This window comes from Corvus moneduloides, chromosome 15 (genome assembly GCF_009650955.1).
Source record: "Corvus moneduloides isolate bCorMon1 chromosome 15, bCorMon1.pri, whole genome shotgun sequence".
Taxonomy (NCBI): domain Eukaryota; kingdom Metazoa; phylum Chordata; class Aves; order Passeriformes; family Corvidae; genus Corvus; species Corvus moneduloides.
In genome coordinates this window covers 6,291,129-6,312,843 of record NC_045490.1, presented here as the reverse complement: position 1 = coordinate 6,312,843, position 21,715 = coordinate 6,291,129, and the positions used below count along the sequence as shown (strand labels likewise).

Below are 21,715 nucleotides of genomic sequence, written 5' to 3'. Positions count from 1 at the left end.
CTTCGCCAGCACACGGTGTTGGAGCCAAGATGCTTTATTACCTTCTTGCCTTTTGCTTTCCTCGGAGAAAGCGGTGTGGCTTCTATGGGCAGCTCAGTTAACTTCCTCATCCGAGCTCCTTCATTCGTGCTCTGCTCTGAGAAGGGGGAACAGAGGGGAAAAACTGATTCAGCCCGAGTGCTTTAGTTCCGTGAAAGTGGAATTTGCAGCCCTATTATTCTGCTGGAAGATTGATTAAAGAAGACAAGCCTTTGAACTTTGTTTCAAACAAGCGGCGGTTGTAATAACTGTAATCTTCTGCTTTATATTTCCCCGTGTGAGGAAGGGAGGAACTCCATTTACCTCTCTGTCATGGTGAAAATGAGGGATGTAGGTGGCCTGCATTCAAACAGCAGCGGCCACAGATCCTCTTTGTACCTCTCAAAATCGCATATGGCCATTTTGTGTTGCTTACTGAGACTTAAAACTGGCTCAGATTCCTTTGTGGACTTCCAGCCCGAGTAAGGGTGAGCAGCAGAAATGACCTGATCACCGTGTGGCAGGATCGTGGGCTGTGAACTCCATGTTCCAGCTGGAGTGAGTATCAGTTCCCTGGGATTTCCAAGGCTGTCGTGCTTGCTGCTGAGGTACAAACACCCAAATGGTCATACAGACACAGTCTGCAGGTCCAGCCAAGCAGGGGATTGTCTCTGGCCAGCAGCAAACGATGAAAATAAAGTGTATGGAAGTGAATATATACACAGTGAGCTTTCTTCTGTTCTGTAGTAGCAAATGCCAAATCCTTGTGGTCAAACAGCTGTGTATTCTTCAGGCTTATGCGAATTTACCACATTCCACTTTTGACAAAAATCCTCTTTTATTCACTGTCATTGTAAGAAAAGGAGAAAAAATGAAATGCATCTTTGATCATTATGTAGTTACTTGAGGATTTATCTTCATGGTTGTAGGAGATGACTTTAAAAAGCAGTTTTTCATTATGGCCCCCTTCCCTCTGTCTCAAGTGACTTAAGTTTAATCCTTTCCTCTGTCTGACTGGGTTCAAACCTGCTTTAATTGTTTCACAGAGCATTTCCCTGGCAATGAAGTTGTAGGCAGGGATTTGTGCATGTGAATGAAGGCAGAACTCCTGCTTCAGTAGTTGTACTTCATGTGCAATTTGATATTCAGCAAGGCAAAGAGCATCTCTTCACCCCGTGTCTCCAGTCCTTCATATTCTGAGCAGCCGAAATACCACAACTGGCAGGCAAGAGCCCTGGGGAATTGTGGCTTATGTGGTGGCTTGAGAGGTCTCTAGAAATGTAAGTTCAAATACCACTAGGTAGAAGGGGGAATTGAATCCCAGTGCTTTGCCTGCAGCACAGGGCGTGAAAGAAAACATTGCTGTTATTGTCTGATGTTTGTGGGTTTTAGTGCCTACCTAAAGGATGTGGCTCAAATCACTGATAACCTGCTAAGCCGTGCCCGCTGTTGTGTTAGTTCTCATCTTTCATTAATTCTTTTTAAATTCAAGGGCTCATCCAATGCATTTTGCACTTGCACTTGCTGAGATGCTGAGCAGTATTTGGCTCCATGCAGCTGTTAGGGCTCTGCTGCATTGACTGAGACTTTTTTCACTGGTTGCATAATGAGATTTCTACTTTTCCTTCTTCTGCAGGTGATGTTTTCTCTCCTCTAAAGGAATTTAGTTATGAAAAACCAGGGGGATGGAAGGACAGATATGCCTGATATTTTGGATACTCTGCAGGGATCCCTTTATGAGAGGTTTGATGTGCAAGCAGTACAGGCAGGACAATGTACGTGGAAAATAGTGTCTGTGATGGCAGTGATGTGGAGCTACTCTGTTTGATACAAGTTTAGTTTGAGGGTCTCTATTCAAACTCTCTTGACATAACTGTTGTAAGTTAATTCAGAATAATTATGCCACAATTTACTCTCTGTAGGTCCAGCAGTCAAATCTCTTCCCATTGATGTCACCTAGTTCTCAGCTCAGTAGATATGCCTTCACAGCTGGAAATGAAATTATCTAGGTTTAAAATACATTTTCCCTATACTTAAAAAACCTGTTAGGCGGTTTTAATACAAAATCCGTTCCAGCTATAGAAGCAAAATGGAATAAACTCTCTGTGTGTCTGGCTACAGGCATCAGAAAATCCAGTTAAAGAACTGGATTTTCTCGTTACTTATTCAATGTTTGCCTTCACTATATCCAGCCACAGTTCGCAAAATAATAGGTTCATGTACTCTCTCTGCCAACAATATTAATATTTCAACACTACATAGCTGAACCAGACTTCTTTGTTTGTTTCAGTATTAATTCTTTTTATGCAGGTAAATACTGCCCTTAGCTTTGTGGGGCTCTGTGGAGAAAGTGCATTTTGACTTACTTTGGGGTTCAGCTCAGCTGGTCAGCACAGGAGATTTATGGTTTTGCTTTTCAATCATAAGCACATCACAAACACACCCTGGTTTACAAACAAGCTGCAGACTTGTCAAATGGACAGCATGACAGATCTCCTGAACTTGGAAGGAGGAATTATAACTGGGATAGACAATGCCAATGTCTGTATACAAATTTACATGGTATTTATATATCCATGACGATCAAAAAAATACACTGAATTTTGTAGTAAGGCTTCTTCCCTTGTCCAGAGTTCAACGGGATGTTTTGCTGTGCAGTCCTGAGACATGTGGATGTGCTGAGTAGTTCTTTCAATGACCTTTGGTATCATGAAACTTTCCTAGGAGATCCCAAAGCTGCTCTTAGAATGGCTGAAAGTTCATGCTAAATCCTACAGGCACACATAAAGCAGGGCTGTGGAAAGGCTATCCCAAGGTAATTCTCTTTCCCTGGCACCTGTGAAACATCACTCACACCATTCTGGTTGTTTTGTCCTTACTTATTGTACTGCCAACCTCTGAGCTCCTTGCCTGAATGTTCTCAGATTCGTGGTGTTCCCTTTCCCTCCCCAATAAATCAGCTTGATCTGATGTTTCTGGAGCCTTGTCCTTGCCAGGTGTCTGTCACTCAGGTGTGTCCAGCCCAGCCCCTACAACGCAGACTCGTGGAACTGAAGGCTCAAAGTGGTGCAGCAGCCCTGGAAACCAGCAGAACTCAGGAAATTAAGGAGTCCTGCCTCATTCAAAGATGTGAGCAAGATGAAGTTAGACAAAGTGTGGTGAAATGAAACTCTGCCTGTCAGTCATCAGAGGAGGCATGGAAGGTAGAGCTTACAGAGCAGTCAGAGGCACTTGCAGATTCAGGAGGAAGCTGATTTCATTCGTACATCGGGAGATGGGTGCTGGAGATCTGCTTTGATTGCCACCTTACACAAAGGATTCAGATTATTTACCTTGTTAATTTTTTTTAAAAATAAAGATTTCCATTTCCTTTGATGCAAGAGGATACCAGTGGGGAGATTTCTGTGTAAAAAGGCTATTTTTGTTTATCTGAGCATCCTGCCCAAGTCCAGCGCACATGAGTAAAGGTCAGCCCTACATCCAGCCAGGTTTGGCTACAACCATCACCATGTGTGTCTCCTGCATGAAGCAAGATGCAGGGAAACAACAACAATGTGTGAGGGTAGAAGTGTGTTCTTCATGACTGGACCAGACTGGACACGGAACTGGGCAGGCTGATGAAAGTGGAGAAGCCACAAAGTCAAAAAGAGGTGATGGGAAATTTAGTCATATTTCAAGTTTCCATTTTAGATGCTTTACAGCCTTGGACATTTATTGCCATTATATGGCTTAAATTTCAAAATACTTTAGAACTAACCTTGGGATCAAAATGTTCTTAGATTTTAAATTTCTTTTTTCTCCCTGGGACAAAAATATTTAACTTTTGAAGGAGCAATGCCAAGCTTTTATGAGCCAGTATATTTTTAGCTAAATCACAACATCTATGCTTTTTTTTTTTCTTTCTCATTCCAAATACAGTATTTTTTTTCCTTCAAAAAGAATTTTTGAATAAAAGCAATTTTCCTTTATCAGTAAGGAATTAAGACCCTGTTGGGATCCTTTGATTTCTTCAGCGTACTAAAGGTAGGGCACAGGGGATTTTTAATTTCATGGTTTGTTTGCTATTTCAGAGGCAGTGAACATGAGTGGTTAGATCAGCTGATAATGGATCAGAAATCATGACTTGTGTAGCTTTTATCAAGTCTTTTAAGTATTCTTTTGCCTTATTAACCCCTTCTGATAAGGTGTTATTTATACTCTGCTTGAAAATGGGAATAAATCCTCACAAATGACAAATTCACCAAAAAGCAGTAAAAGACAATAAGTAATTTAAAGCACAAAAATGAAAGGGGATGAATGGGATTTCTTCGTGGACAAGTGCTACTAAACCTCTGCTCCAACTCCATCTTGTTCAAATCCACCCCAAGGATGCAGAGCTCTCTCTGGGGTTACCTGGGGGCACTCAGACCAGACAGATAACTCCTTTTATGAGGAAAAGTGTCCTCTACAAAGTTGGACACGTGAATAAAGGGGCATTTTGGGACAATGTGTGTACTGGCATTTTCCTTGTTGTGCTTGCTTGAAGATAGCTAGAAGAGGTCAATACCAGACCAGCAATTTTTTTTCCCTTTGTTCTAAAAATCACCTAAAATGCCAACATATTTGTGGGTTTTTTGTTTGTTTTGTTTTTGTTTGGTTGTTTTTTTTTTTGTTTTGTTTTGTTTTTTTTTGGTGGATTTAAAAATGTCTGAATTGTCAGAATTAGATTCTGGTGAAATCAGAATCTGCTGAAATTCTGGTGAATTCTGCAGGTGAAATCTGCTGCAACATTTTGAGCAAAACAAATGCTATTTTAACGGGGATTGTTTTCAGAAATAACATGTATGAGACAGAGCATAATAGCAATAATAATAATAATAATTCAAAACTAGGACTTTGAAAATTGTTTTGGCCAAAGTCTGTAGAAATCCTAATGAAAAGGAAAAACCCAGAAAAATATGAAGTGGGGGCAATTTCCCAGAAGAAAATTGCTACCTTTTAACAGTAAATACCTATTATAAATACCTTTACTTATTCTGATGCATACATTTATGTTTATAATTCAGAAATTATTTAGGCTTTTGTTGCACTCTGTGTTTTAATGGCCAATTGATATTTAACTACCTTGTGATTACTAATGCATTTAATTAAGCTTGCTGTTCCTTCCTTACTGGAACAAAGGAATCCTGGGGACAACAACAAAGCCATTTCATCCCCTTGTAGCACGACTGAGGCTGTTTCTGCTCTGTATTGAAAATCAGGTTTATTCAGTGCTCCTGTGTGAAATGAAATGCAGACAAAATATTTGTTGGGCTTTAAAAAACATAATTTAGGAATTTCTGCTGCTTCTATCAGCACGCAGGGGCTCTGGTTTGTGTCTCTCACTGACTTCATGTCACTGATTTCAGAGGAGCTGCTCCTCTCTCCTGAGTGTCCTGAGTCATGTGTCCGATGTGCTTTGTGTCCTTTAGGATGGTGAAGGGCCTTGGGGGAAGGTGTATGAGGAGCAGGTGAGGGCACTTGGTCTGTTCAGCTGGACAGGAGGAGACTGAGGAGACACTCCTCACAGTCTACAACCTCCTTGTGAGGGGAAGAGGAGGGGCAGACACTGATCTCGTCTCTGTGGTGACAGTGACAGGACTCGAGGGAATGGCTGGGGCTGTGTCAGGGGAGGTTTAGGTGGATGCTGGAAAGAAGTTCTTCACCCAGGGAGTGTTGGGGCACTGGAACAGGGTCCCCAGGGAATGGTCACAGCCCCAAGGCTGCCAGAGTGTTTGGACAACAATCCCAGGCACATGGTGTCACTCTTGGGGATGGTTCTGTGCAGGGCCAGGAGTTGGGCTCGATGATCCTTGTGGGTTTCTTCCACCTCAGCCGACTCTGTGATTGTGTGGAGCTGTTCAGGTGGCTGGTTGGGGATGGGAACGCCCCAGTGCTCTGCCGTCTGAGGGAGAGGTGTGCTGCCCTCCACAGCAGTTTCTCAGCTCTGGAGCTATAGGAGTGATATGGATATTGGTCCCAGGCTTCAAACACACCTAAGGAAAAGGGAGAACATCCAGGCTTGCAGCTCCCCGTGCACTTGGAGGCTCAAACCTGGACTCTTGCCCTGCAGAGTCCAACTCCAGGCCCTCCCTCCAGCAGCGACTGACACGGAGCTAACAGAGGATTATAACTTCAAAATGAGACTGAGCAGTGGGAGGAGATGAATGTTTAATAAAACAAAGAGTCTCTTTTTATGCAAATGTCCCAAGCACTAAAGAACAAAGAGTGGATCTCATCCCTCTCCTACCCTCTGAGAAGCCGGGAACTGTAAACAAATTGCTCCTACATGGAAGGGGAGGGTTTTTCCCCCTTTTCTGTAGCCATTGTGCGTTCTGCAAGAAAAGCAGAGGAGAGATGGTGAATGCGAGCTTTCCCTGGCACCTGGCTTCGAGGGAAGAGAAGCAGAAAAGGAGACAGGGCTGGAATGGGCAATCTAACTCCTTCCAAGCTATTCCCTCTCCCTCCTACTTGGGCTGAAAAGCACTTGATTTATTTGTTTGTTTGCTGTCCTGGAGAAAGTTTGCTTTGAGTACTAGAGCAAGAAACTTCCAAAGCAAAAGAACAGGAAAAAGAAAAATTGGATCAATAGACACCTTCCACTGTGGGAGAGCCCTTTCCCTCTCCATTAAATTGAGAAAGCCACAGTGCAAAAGGAGGGTGAGTACATGAGAGTCAAAGCAGCACAAAGCTCCATCAGCCCCGTGTCTGACAAAGGCTTTTGTGAATGGTGAGGCTGGTGGTGCCCGTGCTCAGGGCACAGGGTTAATTACACCTGAGGCAGCACCCAGGTCATCGTGACTGGGAGGGTCTGTGGTGGACCAGCAATGAAAGCTGTCTGCAGATAAATTGGTTCATAAACCTGGAGCCCTCTCATTCTCTGAGGGGCACTGGCTTCCTTACTTCTTTTAGGACAGGTAGGAAATCTGTCCCTGAGGTGGCTAAAACCTGCTGAAGATTTGAGCCAAATTCCATGTGCCTGAAAAGTAAAAAAATCTCTGTCTCAGCTGGGAAGGTGCTGCTGGTCCCCATCAGCACCTCCCTTCACTGCTGCTGGGAGGAATTGTGCTCTGTCTGTAGGCACTGAGTTTAGGGAAGGAGGACTAAAGGGTCAGAATAAAACCCAAGGCACAGCAATACTTCCTCCACCTGACCTCTGGGCATCTTTCCCACATTCCTAAGGGAAACCTTTATTCTAGAAAATTCAATAGAAAATAGCAAATAAATAGAAATATAGCAAAGAAGAGTGCTCTGAGTCCTTTCCTCTCCCACACTGCTGCTCCTCATTAGAAAATTCTGTACCTCCACCTGATAGAAAATCTTATCTGACCTGACAGCAGCTGATTTATTTAGCAGCTACAAAAGCAACATCAACAATTCTGTTGTTGGGGAGGAGAAGATGCTGCACTAGGAAGGTGATAACCTAGAAAGGGATATTTCTTCATGGAGAACTTTGATTGAGATTTGATTTTTGGAAAGGAGCAGGAAGAAGTTACTTTCATAGGTGCAGAGGAAGGTCCTGTGAGCAGGCTCTTGGATTTGCATGACTCTTCAAGTGCTTTCAAATGTCAAATTTTCTGCACAGTGGTGCTGGGGAATTGTCCCTACTCAAAGGTGTGTACCAGAACTGCAACAGAGGGCTTATTTTGTACAGGATGTTCTTATTTACTGCTGCTTGTAAAGCCTCTGGCCCAACGGGATTCCCTGCCTTGCTGACATGAAGATGTTATCTCTGTAAATATTCCTGCTGTTCTGCATGCCTGCACTTGCAGTGTTGTTGGGGTGGTGGAAGAAATCAATCAGAGTCTCAGTAAAATCTATGGGCGGAGATCTTCAGAGCTGCCAGTTCCCGTGGGCATCCAAATCCCCCAGGCAGCTTTGGTAATCTCAGCTCATAATTATTATCAGTAAACATTTTGCTGTTGGGAGCAGGTGAGAGTGACTAGAAGGAACTGGCTTAAATCCAAGGAATTTATATGCCACCTTATTATCACAGTAACTGTGTCAGGGAATAGACAGGGTGCTTTCTTACTGCATTTCACCACTTTGGTGACTGAGACACAGAAAAGCCCACAGTCTAACCAGAAATCTCTGTCCATTTGGGAATTTGAATAGAAATGTTCTATATTCCAGGCCAGTGCCCTAATGTGCATCTTTCTTCCCTTGTTATCATGCATTAAGGGAGAGATGGATGATTTCAGTATGTCTTTTTCATAGAGAGTGTTGACATTTCATTATTTTTCCCTGTGTTCCTATGAAATAATTTCTGAAATTCTTTCTTGTAGTAAATTAGGCATTTTGGAGTTTCAATTTTTTTTTGAACAAAGTTTTCTTCCTATTATTATATCAATCCATGCCATTTCCAATTCTGAATTTGTTTCATTGTAATTTTGATTTACAATAAACCAATATTTTAACCCAACCTAATGGCTTGTCCCAAATCATCATCTTCAACAAAAATTTTATTTGTGATTGATTTCACAATACGTCCATGAGAAAATAGAAAAGCGGAAGTAGTATGAGCAAACTGCCAGCATTCCAAGGTAAAATGAAAAAAAAAATCCAGAAGTACCATTCCAAAAAGATCCAGGGCTTTTTTCATTTAAATTGATACAATATTACTGAAACACAGAAATCAGTTTTGTGCCAATAGCTTTCCCACAGCGAATCTGTTGAGATGAAAAGATTGCAGCCAGTGTTGTCTGAGACCAGCTAAACTCCCACGAAGTAGATATAAAAAAGTAGCAGCAATATTTTCACAGCCATAACCAGAAATTCTCATACAGAGCCACTGCTATGCAAAAGTTCTGAAACAGAGCAAAGATGAATATTAAACAACAAAACTGGTATTAGCACTTTTCTTTACCTTGTTCTGCCATCCTCTCTCACCTTGTAAACCACCTCCATGGAACCTCATCCCTTCTGTTTTTGCAGTAGTGAGCCTGATAGGAAAACAGAGTGAAAATTAATTTAATGTAGATGGATAATTGTGTCCCACCTCGACTCCTCTGCTGCTCACAGCTCCGTGGTACCCGAGTACCTTCCAGGAGTGCAGTGAACACTGCGGCTCACAGCTGGCACGTGTTTGTTCTCTCATCCCTCCTCGGGGGAAATCACTTTCAGCTGAGTGATTTGTGAGGAATTCTTTCTAAATATGTGCACATGGGATGCTAAATATTTGCTAGGAAAAGGCCAGCCCAAATGAATTCCTCCTGGAGTGGAGGAAAATGGAGTTTGCAAGGATTATTCTGTCTCAGGAGTTAATATTGTAGTAATTAGGCAGAGCCGAGTTGTTACCTGCACAGAGACGTGGTGTTGCTGCCACAGATGCAGCATTCCCTTGGGAGGCTGTCAGGGAACATGGGTGTGTGTCAGTGAACCTGGAGGTGAGGACTCAGACAGAGAGGGGAGATTATACAATAATTTAAATGAAAATATTTGCTTCTTACTCTGCTTAAGCAGAAGAACTCCAAAGCAGTGCCCTGGCTGGGAGGCAAATGTCACCCACGGAGTCTCACAAAAGAGTCAGGATCCAGGTAATTGCGTACTCAGAACTGTTCCCAAGTTATCCAACATGCAAAGTAGAAACAAGACATGTTCCTCCTGAAACACTGAGTCTCCAGAGTGCTCCAGGGTAGAGGATGGGTTGTATTTATTGCCCTGTGCAGAGTTTTTGTGTGTTCTCATATGTAGAGCTTTGTCCGTGACAACTGCTGGCATCTGGCTCCCTTTCAGTGCTCCCCTGTGGGACTCCTGCTTGTGCTCCATGCATCACATCTCTGCCTCACTGATTCTGCACTGATCCAGAGGCACAGCCTCCCTGGCAAGGGTTTTCCTGTCTCCTCACCATGCTTTCTGGAGAGGAAGGAAGGGAGTGGAAGGGAACACCAAGATAAGATGGTGAGCATTTCACTGCTCCGTGCCTCAGCACCCCTAGCAATAAAGATATGTAAAATTTTCTCCTCCAACAAACTTTGGGGTTCAATTTGTGACTGTTCATAAGGGCAGAAGCTGCTATAGAAATGGATTGTTTCCAGTGTTCAGTTAATTAGTAGCGTTAAGAATTATCACAGCTCTGAGCTGGGTTTTGCTACATATGCATGTCTGTCCCTCATTTCCTGCAGCAATTTGTTTTTCCTGTGAATAAAACATTTACAGGCACCTTAAGCACTGTTCCCTTACCACCAGTGTTTTTGTTTAGGATACAAAACAGATTGGGGTGACAATTTTTACTGGCTTCTAGAAAGCCTCATTAGAGTTGAGCATCTTAGCAGTACAAGTTCTTCTCCAGGAAGCTTGTACCTGGACAATGCACCCTGTCATGGGACAAATAATTAAATTCAGCAAGCTTGGGTGAAATATACAATCAAAATGAAGGTGATTTCTTCTTTATGTAGCTTTTCCGCCTTCCCTTACCCAACAGCTGCTCATTGCTGTCGTACTGAGCCCCTGCCTGGCTCTTTTTGCTCTCCTACCACTGGTCCAGAGCATCGCTCTTGGTTCCCAGGAGGGCTTGAGGCTCAGGAGAAACTGCTGTGCTGGGAGAGTTGTTCATGTCGTTGCCAAAGCCAACCCTCTGATGCCTCTTTGTAGGGGAACTAAAGGTCACAGGGAGCTCTTGGGAAGGGATGAATAGCATGAAGGATTGGCACCTTCACCTGCTGGTTTCTGTGAAGCATTCAACACACAATTATAAAGTGATTCTGACTTCTGAGGGCTTTGCCCTAAAACAGGCTCTGTTCCCATCAGTGGACAAGCCATGGCTGTGTGCAGGGTTCTGGCTGAGGCTGTTTTTTGGAAGGCTGAGTGGTTTCAAGACATGGTGTGGGGGAGCTGCTACTCCCTTTCCTTTGCACTGTGACTTTCATGCATTCACACGGACAACTCTGTTCTCTAACCAGCTTTTCCCAAAATTGGAAATGAGCTAGAGGGGAAATTAAAACCATTAGCTTACCCTCAAATGCTCTGTGAATATGACACCTTTTTTTTTTAATAAAAGCTCTTCTGGATGTAACGAACAATAATCTATCTTTCTCCAGGCTGTTGACTTTCCTACAAAGAACAATGCAAAACAGTGTCCTTCATGCAGCAATTGCAGAGGCTGTTAAACACCACCTCCTGGGAGGACCTTGTTCTCATCTAAGCATGATGCTTTTCTGACTAATTTAAATTTATCCTTATTCAGCCTTGTTGCTGTCAGAGCTGCTCCTCAAAATAGAACTTTTCCATAGGTGAAAGTCTCTAAATGCTGAATTGGAAAGAGGCAGACTTATGCCAGATTTTTAAAGTTACCTGTTTAAAATTCCACTTAAAAAATTAATACAGGTTAGTTTTAAGATGATATTTTTATATGGAGTGGCTTTTAGGCAAGGAATTTCTTTTTTGCTTATGTTGTTCCCCCTCCTTCCATATCATCCTGTGCAAGCATCCTTTGGAATCCAGTGTGGCTGGACAACATTAACTTTGCTTTGTGGATATCTTCAGAGCTGAGGTCACGGTAGCCTCTCTGTGAGGGATCTAAAAGTAATTTTTGATGTTTAACGTGATTAATTTTCTTCTTTTCAATATTTTTGTAAAGGATGATTTCACAGTTTTCTGATATTTTCTTTGTAGAGATCTTTCCTTTGATTTGTTCTCTGTATTAAAAACCACGAGGTTTTGCAGCAAGGCTGGCTTGGTTTGATTCTAAACGTTTCTCTGCTTCTATTGACACTGAAGTCAATAGAAAGATTCAGTGGTACAAAGAGATGTTATTTTCCTTGTACAACAACAGTGGCAACATGAGAAAATTCTGGAGTCCCTTCTGAGCCCTCCTTGAGCCCAGGGCACAGTGGCTATCCCAGCCCTGTCCTTCCAGTTTGCTGCCACTTTCCAGATGTTGCTCAGCTTCCCTCATGGGTGACACCATCTGCAGATGCTGGGGAGCTGAGTGTGAAGTCAAGGGAAAAGAACACAACTTGACTCAGTTATTTTCCTTCCTGGAAAAAGGGAGGAGTGTGGAAGACAGAAAAAGCAGTGATAGCTGCAAGGCTGAGTGGTTTTCCAAAGGATTCTGTGAGACATCAGCTGCTCTGAGAAAGCAGAAGCTGAGAACAATTCTGCTGTAAAACCGACTTATTTCTGATCACTACCATGAAAAATTGTGATGGGCTGTGATAAAAATTGTCATGTTGATTTCTTGGCAAGCTTGGCTAGTCATGCACTGCTGTCTGTCGAGTCTCTGTTGGCTTTAGAATTTTTGCATTATCCTTCCTGTGTTAATAAATGAACTGTAACATCCATAAAACTTTTCTGAAACAAATCTGGGATTAGCCTAGTTCAGGGAGCATCTGGATCAGTGGTGCTGTGCCCTGTGCAGTGAGAAGATGCCAGGAGCTGTCTTTGTGATGCACTGGATGTTCAAGGAAGTGGTGGAGTCACCATCCTTGGAGGTGTTTAAAAGACATGTAGATGTGATGTTTAGGGAGATGTTTCAGTGGTGGACTTGGCAATGCTGGGTTAACAGTTGGAATTCATGATATTAAAGGTCTTTTCCTACCTGGACAATTCTATGATTCTAAATTGGTGTTCCGGGCTTGGTTTAAAACCCTGACTAAGCTTAATATATGTGTCCAGTTCCTATCTGCTGCGTGGTTATTTAAATGAAAATGTTCTCCTCTTGCTTTCCAGGCCCTCTACTTCTCTTCTGCTCCTCTGCCTTCTACCAAGGTGCAAAATTTGCAAGATTATCTACTGCCTCCAATCCCAGCCTTCTCCCATCCATGGGATGCTCCCCAGTCCTGTCTGGTAAGTCTTTTCACATTCAAATACTTCTTAAAAAAGTCATAATACTTCTGAAAGTAGATAAGTAGATCCTAGGGAAATCCACTTTGGGATTGGTAAAGCAAAATGTATTTCATACATTCAACATTTTCTTCATTGAATTGAAGGGAAAGAAGTAAAATAAAAGAATTTTTAGCTTCTTGTCTCTAAAGTTTGAAACAAGCTGAGATGCCTAACTTCAGTGTGGACTAAAGCTCTAAAGAACTGGATAAAAAACATTAGGGACATGACTTGGTTTGTGTGAAAGGCCAAGGAGAACGTGCCATTTGCTTGCAAATCACCTCAGCTGTCCTGGCAAAGCTGCAGTGGGCACTGCCCTGCCACAGTACCTGGAGGATCTTGGGGGGGCAGTGCTGGCTGAAATGCTGTTCCTCCCCTACCTTAAGTTTTCCATAAGGATCACCCAGCAAAGAGAACACAGGCTTTGGACTGGAGACAATTTCTTTTTAGAGTTGGATGGGCAAATACTGGGTTGCTACACAAGGAGAGTGTGATGTGCTTGTTTTCTGAGGTCTGTGTTTGCTTCCAGCGTGTTCCCTGTATGTGTGATACTGAAAGCTATAGAAACCTGCTAGTGTGAATTCTCTGGGCAGCTGCTATAACTGTCCTAACTTCATAGAAACTTCTCTCAGATGTACCAAACTGTCAGCACTAAAGAACACTCTGGGCCAGCTCTTAGAGGGTTGTCTTGGTTTGAAAGACAGGTGTCCGCTAAGGAAGGCAGAAGCCTCCCTTGGAATGGCAGATGCAACCCCCTTCCCTCCGAGTTATTATAATTTTGAAATCAAGGGGGCTTTTAGGCAAAGATGTGGGAAATAGGAATAACAGTTCTTTACTATTATATATCTATCTGTGCATAACCAGTCAAACAAACAACAACAACTCTGGCAGTAACAGCAAACAATCACAGACCCAGTCCCAGCCTTCTCGGCTGTCGGGCCCTTTCCCCTCGGGTGCAGTTCCGCTCGCAGCCGGCAGGGGCGCTGGCGGCTCCCGGTGAGCAGGGCAGGTGCGATGGTTCCCCCGCGGCTGCAGGGGGCGCTCCGGAGCGAGCTCGGGGAGCACGCGGCACTGGCGGCCTGAGATCCCGGGAAGGGATGGAACAAAGGTTTCACAAACCCCTGGGCAGCCGATCCCAGTGTCCGGCTGGATGCTCGGGAACAGCAGGCTGGAACGGTGGGCTGGAATGGCAGGGATGAGCACAATCCTGGGTGGCAGACGAGATGTATCCAAACGGGAACCCCCCCCGGAGGTCTGGGCAGGCAGGGCGAGCAGGGCTACAACGCGACGAAGGCTCCAAGCGGTGGCGGGGCAGGGCGGCCACAGCTCGGCTCCGACTGGGGCAGGGAAGGCGGGCTGGGGATCCTGGGGCTTCTCCAGTAGAGAGGAAAAGCAGCCAAAGAAAGCCGACTCCTCTCTCCAAGACCAGACCGACTGCCCACACACCCAGGTGAAACAAAAAGAGCAGCCAGCTCTTTTGTTTTTCTTAAGTACTTAGTCATTTGTTCCCCCTAGCAACATGTATGGGGGAAAATTCCTTTAACAGAAAAAAAACAAACAAAAAAACCAAACAGGAGAGCTCCTAAAACCCCAATAAGGGTCCAGCAATTTCTTGTGGCTTAGGCGATATCTGAGAAGGTTCTGGTTTTGCCCCACAGACATCTGAAGATGAGAGTTTTGATTCTCAGCAACATCTGGACCTCTCTTACATCCAGCTGATGTGGGAAACTTATTAACCTTTGCTGAGCAGAGTTTGCTTTTTAAAAAATGGATCAAAAGAACATGTTTTGATACATTAAAAAATGCATGTCATAAAACTGCTGTTTCTGTGCCTGCTGAAGCCAAGAACTGCTCAGGCGTGAGAAAGAGCAAAGAGAAAAAAGCCAATAAAAACTATCCAAGCCTAACAGAAATATTAGGAAAGGAGATGAAAGACAACCACCCGGGATGCCCATGAAACAACTGATTTTAATCCCCTGCTGGTGCTACAAGTTTCCTTAGAAAGGGAATTTATAGATGAAGGAAAGATTGCATGGATAAGGTACTTGGTCAGTGCTTGTAACCCTCAGCCTGGGGCCAAAAACTCCTTAAAGGCAAGGAATGACGCTTTTTGTAGATATCAGAAATTCCCCTGTTTCTTGCATGTCCTCTGCAGATCTGATAGTTCTTTAGGGAAGGAGTGTTGGCCTCCAGTCATACAGAAAGGAGGCAGCAAATGTGCACAAGGAGGAAATGCTGTGGACTTAGGAGCTGCTCAGTCTTTGGAAAAGTGGAGCTGAAAGAAATTTGTAACTGATTAGAGAGGCTGGGAAAGGTTTGGAAATGGTAGCACCAGGTTCGTACTGCTGAGATAAAGCTTGTAATACAGTGGGCTTGTGAAAACCTCCAGGATTTATCCTTATGCAGCAGCATGAGTTTGGACAGTGGCCAGGATGCCATCTGCAAGTGTCCAACAAAAATCCAAAATACTTTAAAGAATAGATATTGCTCTCCCTCCACTCCCCAACAGCAGTTCCAGCCAAGTGGGAATGGAGGACTTTTATAATAAGATTAGTGGGCTATAGGCCGCAAGCAGAGAGCTAACCTTGTCTGCCTCCAAAGCCAGGGGTATAATCTCTAAATTAAATTTACATGATTTATCACATCCAGGAAGATGGGTGAAAAAACCAGAAAAAGTAGAGGAGAAGCAAAGAGATGATGGCCATTGGACTGAAGGGGTTTTGTCTTGTCAGTGGTAAAATGTGTAACTCAAACCACTAAAACGGGATTAGTAGTGGGTCCCCAAACCAAATTGTTCTGAAACACAGAGGTTCTTAATATAGTTTTGAAAATGCAATACCTCAGGACAGCGACCCATCTGTTGTCAGGAGGAATCAGATGGAAAGTGCATTAAAAGTTGGAATTAGTCCCCACTGGGAGATCTGCACTGAGTCATGGTGATATATGGGATCTGTGCAAAGGGAGGAGAGACAATATTGTCCCCATGATTTATGCATTGCATAGTCACTGCCACTTTCTACAGCATTCCTGTTCTGTTGGCTGCAGACAACAGCAAAGAGAGGGTCCCCCTGGCTCCTTCACAGTCTCATTGTGGTGGGGGTTGAGTGGTGAGGCAGCTCTGCTAAGATGGGGGAAATGTGCTTGAAAAAGGAGGAGCTCACACAAAATGCAAAGGCCAACAGAAGCTGGCCCAGGAGAAGAAATAGCAGGTTTGATGCATTTTTTCACCTGATGCCTTAATGTATAGAGTCAAAACATAGAAGGATGGCTTGTTTAAGCATCTCAAGTATGTTCCTTCTTCACAGCCAGCTTTCATGGCATCCAATAAAGTCACTGTACGCATGTAAATCCATGGAGGACTCACAGGGAATTTGGGCTGTGCAAGACCATGCTGCCTTTGGAACAGTGTGGGCCTGCAACCAGTCTCAGTCCATGGGTCAAGGAGAGCTAAAACCATGTTTGTCTACATAGGCAAAATAAGAATTGGACCTGGGACAACTGCAGCTGCTGAGTTTGTGGTGCTCCTGATGAAACCCACTCTGTCTTTCCTTCTGTGATCCCCTACTCCAGCCTTTCCCACTGCTGCTCAGCTGTACAGGCAGTTGGCTTTCATCCAGCCAAGTGCTCTGATTTTAATTTGCTGCGTCTTGAGTAACAGCTACAACTAGGACAGGTATAAAGTCACATCCTGAAAACCTCTCCTACACACCTTGCAAAGGGACTGATTAAAACTTTCTTGTTATCCCTGGGAAATCTGGGTGCTTCCTAAGGAAGAACTGTGAAATCGTTTCCCTTGTTAACTGCTGGGGTCTTCTTGGAAATCCTATCATATTTCATTTTTATTACCTGTTACTAGAACTACCCAGGTGGGATATTGAAGAACACTTGTCAAAAAAATGTAGCATTCTTCTTTTATTAGGAAAAAATGAAATTTATCTCATAATCCAATCTCCTTCTGAAATTACTATAGATCCAGGCAAAGAGGAATCGAAGATAATATATTTTCTTCATTTATTGCATTAGCATTCATCAACTTTCCTTGTATTTTTCCCTCTTTTTTTCCTTTTTTTGAAATAAAACCCCCAGGTATTTAAAGGCTAGTAAAGACCATTTTGTTTTGTTTTTGCTGAGTTTTGCTGGTTAGCTGAAGCTGGCACATGGCCAGCCTCACATCCACATAGTCTCTGTTAAAACTTGGTGGGGTGCCACTCCAAGGAGACACCTCATTAAATTCATGTTGGCAAATGTTTGTCACCTTCTCAGGAGCTCTGCAGTGATTAAGGTTGGGATTTTCCTCACCTCATCTCTGCGCCAGCTCCTGGAGCCATGCTAACAGGTGCTTTCACAGGTAGCCAGGATTACTTGCCCTCTAAAGTGTCTTTCTCTCTCTCTGCTGTTGAGGTAGCCTGGATGACAGGCCCAGGTTACACACTTCGTGTTTTGATGCTTAAAATAAGATGAATTCCATCCTCCAATTCCTTCAAAACTATTTACTTGATTTTTCTTCCCTGCTGCCTCTGGCAAGAGTATGTTTCACATCAGTTCTTCCCTGCATGAAGAGATCCTCGCTCAGTTCCTCCAAGGCTTGACCTTTCCCGAGCTTTTGTATTTATGCCACCTGCTTCCCACATTTGACATAGCCCTAAATAGTTTCAGTCATCTCATGAATTCTCTTTAGAGTTATGTTTTACCTTGGTCACCTCTGAGTCTCCTCTCTCCCAACAAATACAGGTCATGTTTGCCCAGTGCTTCTGTGTGAGGTGCCAAGCTGCTGAATCAGTCTTGTATTGCCTGAGCTCCTTCCTCACAGCAACATCTTCTGGGCCAAGCTCTTGCTTACTTGGAATGTTTCAGTGAGGGAGAGGAAGGACACGAGGAAATTATTTTTCCTTGGCAGAGGCTTTTGTGCTGGAGGAGCCCTGGTGCAGCTGATTGTCTCTAGAGTTGTGAGGAGGTTGCTGAAGGCAGTACAGTAGCTCCATGAAGGGGGTTTGTGCCAAAATTTATATGCTGGGAAGTTTTGAGAAAAGTGGAATGGATTAATTGCTCTCTGGCTTTGCCTGGGTGGTTTTGGTTTGTTTTTTTTTGGTCACTGTTTGTTGGTTGGGGTTTTTTTCCCCAAAACAAACATTTGGGACCCTCCAGCACACTGGAAAAAAGGTTGGAGGTTTGGTGAGAAGCATCCAGGCCACACATAGATATTTCTCTCTTCTTTAGTTCTTTTCCTATCCAGTTACCCTGAAATTCACTTTCCTATGGTCTGGGTTGTTTCTATAGCTTGGGCACCATAATACTGTGGAGGGAAAGGCCATAAAAGTAGAGCATGGCTCAGCATTACCCAAATGGAACAGCTGTGATATGTGCTGTAGTTTGGGACTGGTTTTGTGGAAATCACTTATCCAGCACTGTATACTGCACAAAGTGGAGCATCTTGATCGAAATCTCAGTTCGCTGCTTGCTGAAATCTAACCTGTGCCTTCACGTGCTCTCAGGAGCTCTTAGCTTAGGTACACAGCTTGGGACAACAGTGTAAGGAAGGCTGATATGAGAATTGGGTTTTTTGAGGAAAAAGACTGATGAAGAAATGGGAGGGAAGAGAAGCTGTTTAACATTCTGGGCTTGCTCAGATGCATAGAGAGAAATCAATCTTCCCTCTAGTGAGGGATGGGGTGGACCCATCCTGCCCCACTCCTGCTTGTCCTTGCACTGTCCCAGCCTGTTCCTGAGACCATCAGGCTGTGGTTTGCAGTGCATCCCCCTCTTCAGCTCTGTCTCTGCTGCTGGAGCCATCACAGGTTGTGTCTGTCAGAGCTGGCTGATCTTTCACTGAGAAGGGAAAAATATCCACTGTAAACCTCACCCAGAACATCACTGATCTGGAAGAACAGCTCCCAGGAACCAGGCGAGTGAATGATTTATCAAAGGTAGTTTTGACCCTTGCCAGGGTCGTATTAAACACCTTCTTTCTTTCTGCCTGACTGTGCGTAGCCTGGAGAGACTGGGCTCGTTGATATATGTTTTTCCCATCTTATTTGCCATTATCTGAGCCACAGTGAGAGAGTTTCAGTCTTTGCAAATGTGTTGGGCTAAGGTGAGAGGAAAACAAATACAGAAAGGTGGTGTGCTCTGCTGCTGTAGCAGGGGCCAAGTGGTTTCTGACAATTTTAGTGTGAACTATTTATTTGTGAGTCTGATGTGCAGAGTCTGCTGGTCCTTAAGCATCAATGGTGCTGCATGTAGACAAGTTTTGGTTAATTTCCATAAAAATGAAGATTGTTTTTATTTGGAGGAGGCACTAAGTTCTGTTCTGCAGGGGCAGGAGGGATTCCCCACTCCTTGGAAACTTCACATCAAAAGCTGATGTCTCACACCCCAAGTTCAGTTCACCAAATTTAGATTCCAAAGCATCTCTGTTGCCCTCCAAACAACCTCCCATTTCATTCTGGAGAGTGTGACAGGCACCTGCACAGGGCTGAGCCCTCAGATTTAAAAGACGTGTGCGTGACACTTGGAACACGGTTTAGTGGTGGCATAGCAGTGCTGGATCAATGGTTGGACTCAATGAACTTGGAGATCTTTCCAACCCAAATGATTCTTTGTGGACTTTCCAGCCTTTTACGCTATGAGTGGGAAGGGGAACCTTGTATTTCTCACCTCAAGAGAGAGGTGTCCCTTGTCCTCTGTTATCAGGGTGACAGCACCCTTTGTACCATAAGGTTTTTAACTTCACAGTGGGGCAGTAAGAAAACACTAGACTTTGTCTAAAGAAAAACCTTCGAATCTGCCAAAAACTTGTGAGACAACAAAACTTGCAAAGTGCCTGGAATGTGTCTGATCTATGACTGCTTTGTGGGCGTAATTTTTTCTGCTTGCTGGTCCTAGGCTTTATTTGCTTTGGGAAAATACCACTGTGAGTGTTTCAGTGTGACATTTACAGTTTCCCTCATGCAAATTGGCCCAGCAGCAGCCCAGGGACAGCAGACCATGAACTTATACGGGCTGGCAGGGAGAGTGTACAGGGAGGTCAATAAGGGGGTGTGATTTCTCCTCCCTGCAGAAAGGGAGCTGGATCAGTGGCTGTGGAAGGATGCTCTGGAGACCTGATGCAGAATTGTTTGTGTTTCGTTTCAGCTGCCCTTTTTCCCAGCTAAATCAAACTGGTATTTTGGGGCTGCACTGCTTAGTTTCAAGCCTCAAGGCATTTTTCTTTCTGAATGATGCTATTTAGTTTATTGTTTTTTTTGTCTGTGTGGTTATTTTTAAGAAAAGCGGTGAGGATATATATTGTTCCTGTCTTCTGCTTCCCCAGACCCTTACACAAATTTGTAAATCATCTGATCCAGTTTTTTTTTTTTTGAAAGAGGAAAGGAAGAGAAAACACACTTTGGAGCAGAATTTGAAGGTCTATCTAGAAACAAAACATTTTGGATGAAGGGAAAATCAAGTTCTATAATTGGAATTGATTTTTAAGGTTCACCACGGAGTTTGCACTGCAGTGGAGACTTGAGAGTAGGGAAAAAAGATGCACAATAAGCATGATGAGACAGTGGTATCAGGCACTGTAGAACCTGGTGGTGCAGTGTAAGGTGAGATACTGCAATTCTCTGAAGAGGTGGAGGTGCGAGCTCTAACAGCTTGGAGTAAGGTGCACTATGCAGCAAGAGCTGGCACTGCTTTAGTGTTTGGCTGGATACAGCACTGATTTATCTCAGGAAGGAGTTTCATGCAGCAGGGCACTGTAGGGAGACGGTTGCTTGTGATTTACTCATTGTGCCAAACTCGCTTTGAGTTTTATTTTTAAAAACCCTGTGTAGTCTCTTTTTCCTGCCTCCCTCTCCCGCACTACGCAGCGCTAAATGCTGCTTGCCACTGAGGACATTTAAACTAATTTTTCCAAAGTGCTGATGAAGCAGGGCACACTTTTATTGCTGTCATAACACCGCTCAAGCTCGCTTCCTTGATCGCGTTTGTAAAACACCGACCTTAATAAGTTCGCACCCCAAGGAGCGGCTGGTGCGGGCACAGCCCCTGAGTGACAGCCCATCTGCTGCGTGTCCTGCAGGCCAAAATGACTTCATTACAAGGCAGCACAGAGGGGAGAGCGGGGGCTGGCAGGAGAGCTCAGCTTTGCTGTACCTACCGCTATGCTCCTGCCCCGTTTGATCCCGCGGTGCATGCCAAGGTAATTGGCAGGTTCTGGTGCTCCTGCTGGGTGACTCTTTCATTGCCCAGCACGGGTCCTGCCAGTGGGGAAACGTGCTCTTTGCACGTCAGCACATTTGCACGCTGCTGTAGGACCCAGGTGCCCACAGAGTGAGGCAGCAAGGGGAGGAGAGGGGCAGGGCAGGCCGAAGTACACAGGCAACTGAAGCCCATCTTTGCCTGCCTAGAAAGCGTTAAAAAACCCTTTCAACTAGATGCCCTCAGTAGCACAACAAGAAAAATCTGGAAGTCTGGGGACCCCGCTCCCAACCCAGTAATAGCATCCTGTGAGTCTATCTCTGATGCATGTCAAGCTGTGCCAGGGGAGGTTCAGGTTGAACATCAGGAAGAATTTCATCACTGGAAGGGTGGTTAAGCATTGGAATGAGTTGTCCAAAGAGGTGGTAGAGTCACCATCCCTGGAACTGTTCAAGAAATGACTGGATGTGGCACTGAGTGTTACGGTTTAGTGGCATGGTAGGGTTTGGATAAAGGTTGGATTCAGTGATCTTGGAAGTCTTTTTCATCCTTAATGATTCCATGTAGAGCAACATCCATGTGTGACTGCACACACATCCTGGCACTGTGCAGTCCAGGGCTGGGGACAGCCAGCTGACTCTCACCCAAAGCAGTGCAAATCAGGACTGTCTGCGTG

General features: G+C 44.2%; 2 long non-coding RNA genes across 3 annotated transcripts in view; one reads left to right on the top strand and one right to left on the bottom strand.

The window, feature by feature from the left end:
• LOC116451566 overlaps window positions 1-21,715 on the top strand; it is a 172,486-nt gene that overhangs the window by 20,800 nt on the left and 129,971 nt on the right. For both annotated transcript variants that reach the window (XR_004243229.1, XR_004243230.1), the window contains exon 2: window positions 12,706-12,822. This is a non-coding gene — a long non-coding RNA (uncharacterized LOC116451566). The remainder of the gene's footprint in view (window positions 1-12,705; window positions 12,823-21,715) is intronic.
• On the bottom strand, window positions 8,616-9,090 carry LOC116451567. The gene is made up of 2 exons (XR_004243231.1): window positions 8,926-9,090; window positions 8,616-8,843 (listed from the first exon to the last, which is right to left on the bottom strand). It is a non-coding gene; the product is annotated as an uncharacterized LOC116451567 (long non-coding RNA).